Source organism: Chiloscyllium punctatum, chromosome 28 (genome assembly GCF_047496795.1).
Source record: "Chiloscyllium punctatum isolate Juve2018m chromosome 28, sChiPun1.3, whole genome shotgun sequence".
NCBI lineage: Eukaryota > Metazoa > Chordata > Chondrichthyes > Orectolobiformes > Hemiscylliidae > Chiloscyllium > Chiloscyllium punctatum.
This window is the reverse complement of record NC_092766.1, coordinates 4672161-4674660: the sequence shown is the minus strand read 5'-3', so window position 1 is coordinate 4674660 and position 2500 is coordinate 4672161.

Here is a 2500-nt window from a genome sequence, read left to right as displayed (position 1 = left end):
TTTGTGTGTGTGTGTGTGTGGGAGAGTGAGAGAGTCTGTATGTTTGTGTGTGTGTGTGTGTGTGGGAGAGTGAGAGAGTCTGTATGTTTGTGTGTGTGTGTGTGTGGGAGAGTGAGAGAGTCTGTATGTTTGTGTGTGTGTGTGTGTGTGTGTGTGGGAGAGTGAGAGAGTCTGTATGTTTGTGTGTGTGTGTGTGTGTGGGAGAGTGAGAGAGTCTGTATGTTTGTGTGTGTGTGTGTGTGTGTGTGTGGAGAGTGAGAGAGTCTGTATGTTTGTGTGTGTGTGGGAGAGTGAGAGAGTCTGTATGTTTGTGTGTGTGTGTGTGTGGGAGAGTGAGAGAGTCTGTATGTTTGTGTGTGTGTGTGTGTGGGAGAGTGAGAGAGTCTGTATGTTTGTGTGTGTGTGTGTGTGTGTGGGAGAGTGAGAGAGTCTGTATGTTTGTGTGTGTGTGTGTGTGTGTGTGTGGGAGAGTGAGAGAGTCTGTATGTTTGTGTGTGTGTGAGAGTGAGAGAGTCTGTATGTTTGTGTGTGTGTGTGTGTGTCGGAGAGTGAGAGAGTCTGTATGTTTGTGTGTGTGTGTGTGTGTGGGAGAGTGAGAGAGTCTGTATGTTTGTGTGTGTGTGTGTGTGTGGGAGAGTGAGAGAGTCTGTATGTTTGTGTGTGTGTGTGTGTGTGTGAGAGTGAGAGAGTCTGTATGTTTGTGTGTGTGTGTGTGGGAGAGTGAGAGAGTCTGTATGTTTGTGTGTGTGTGTGTGTGTGTGTGAGAGAGAGTCTGTATGTTTGTGTGTGTGTGTGTGTGTGGGAGAGTGAGAGAGTCTGTATGTTTGTGTGTGTGTGTGTGTGGGAGAGTGAGAGAGTCTGTGTGTTTGTGTGTGTGTGTGTGGGAGAGTGAGAGAGTCTGTATGTTTGTGTGTGTGTGTGTGTGTGTGGGAGAGTGAGAGAGTCTGTATGTTTGTGTGTGTGTGTGTGTGTGTGTGAGAGTGAGAGAGTCTGTATGTTTGTGTGTGTGTGTGTGGGAGAGTGAGAGAGTCTGTATGTTTGTGTGTGTGTGTGTGTGTGTGGGAGAGTGAGAGAGTCTGTATGTTTGTGTGTATGTGTGTGTGGGAGAGTGAGAGAGTCTGTATGTTTGTGTGTGTGTGTGTGTGTGTGGGAGAGTGAGAGAGTCTGTATGTTTGTGTGTATGTGTGTGTGTGGGAGAGTGAGAGAGTCTGTATGTTTGTGTGTGTGTGTGTGTGTGTGGGAGAGTGAGAGAGTCTGTATGTTTGTGTGTGTGTGTGTGTGTGTGAGAGTGAGAGAGTCTGTATGTTTGTGTGTGTGTGTGTGTGTGAGAGTGAGAGAGTCTGTATGTTTGTGTGTGTGTGTGTGTGGGAGAGTGAGAGAGTCTGTATGTTTGTGTGTAGTGTGTGTGTGTGAGAGTGAGAGAGTCTGTATGTTTGTGTGTGTGTGTGTGTGGGAGAGTGAGAGAGTCTGTATGTTTGTGTGTGTGTGTGTGTGGGAGAGTGAGAGAGTCTGTATGTTTGTGTGTGTGTGTGTGTGTGGAGAGTGAGAGAGTCTGTATGTTTGTGTGTGTGTGTGTGTGTGGGAGAGTGAGAGAGTCTGTATGTGTGTGTGTGTGTGTGTGGGAGAGTGAGAGAGTCTGTATGTTTGTGTATGTGTGTGTGTGGGGAGAGTGAGAGAGTCTGTATGTTTGTGTGTGTGTGTGTGGGAGAGTGAGAGAGTCTGTATGTTTGTGTGTGTGTGTGTGTGTGAGAGTGAGAGAGTCTGTATGTTTGTGTGTGTGTGTGTGTGTGTGTGGGAGAGTGAGAGAGTCTGTATGTTTGTGTGTGTGTGTGTGTGTGTGTGTGGGAGAGTGAGAGAGTCTGTATGTTTGTGTGCTGTGTGTGTGTGTGTGGAGAGTGAGAGAGTCTGTATGTTTGTGTGTGTGTGTGTGTGTGGGAGAGTGAGAGAGTCTGTATGTTTGTGTGTGTGTGTGTGTGTGAGAGTGAGAGAGTCTGTGTGTTTGTGTGTGTGTGTGTGTGTGGGAGAGTGAGAGAGTCTGTGTTGTGTGTGTGTGTGTGTGTGTGAGAGTGAGAGAGTCTGTATGTTTGTGTGTGTGTGTGTGGGAGAGTGAGAGAGTCTGTGTGTTTGTGTGTGTGTGTGTGTGTGAGAGAGAGTGAGAGAGTCTGTATGTTTGTGTGTGTGTGTGTGTGTGTGTGGGAGAGTGAGAGAGTCTGTGTGTTTGTGTGTGTGTGTGTGTGGGAGAGTGAGAGAGTCTGTATGTTTGTGTGTGTGTGTGTGTGTGGGAGAGTGAGAGAGTCTGTATGTTTGTGTGTGTGTGTGTGTGTGTGTGAGAGTGAGAGAGTCTGTGTGTGTGTGTGTGTGTGGGAGAGTGAGAGAGTCTGTATGTTTGTGTGTGTGTGTGTGTGTGTGAGAGTGAGAGAGTCTGTATGTTTGTGTGTGTGTGTGTGTGTGTGTGTGGGAGAGTGAGAGAGTCTGTATGTTTGTGTGTGTGTGTGTGTGT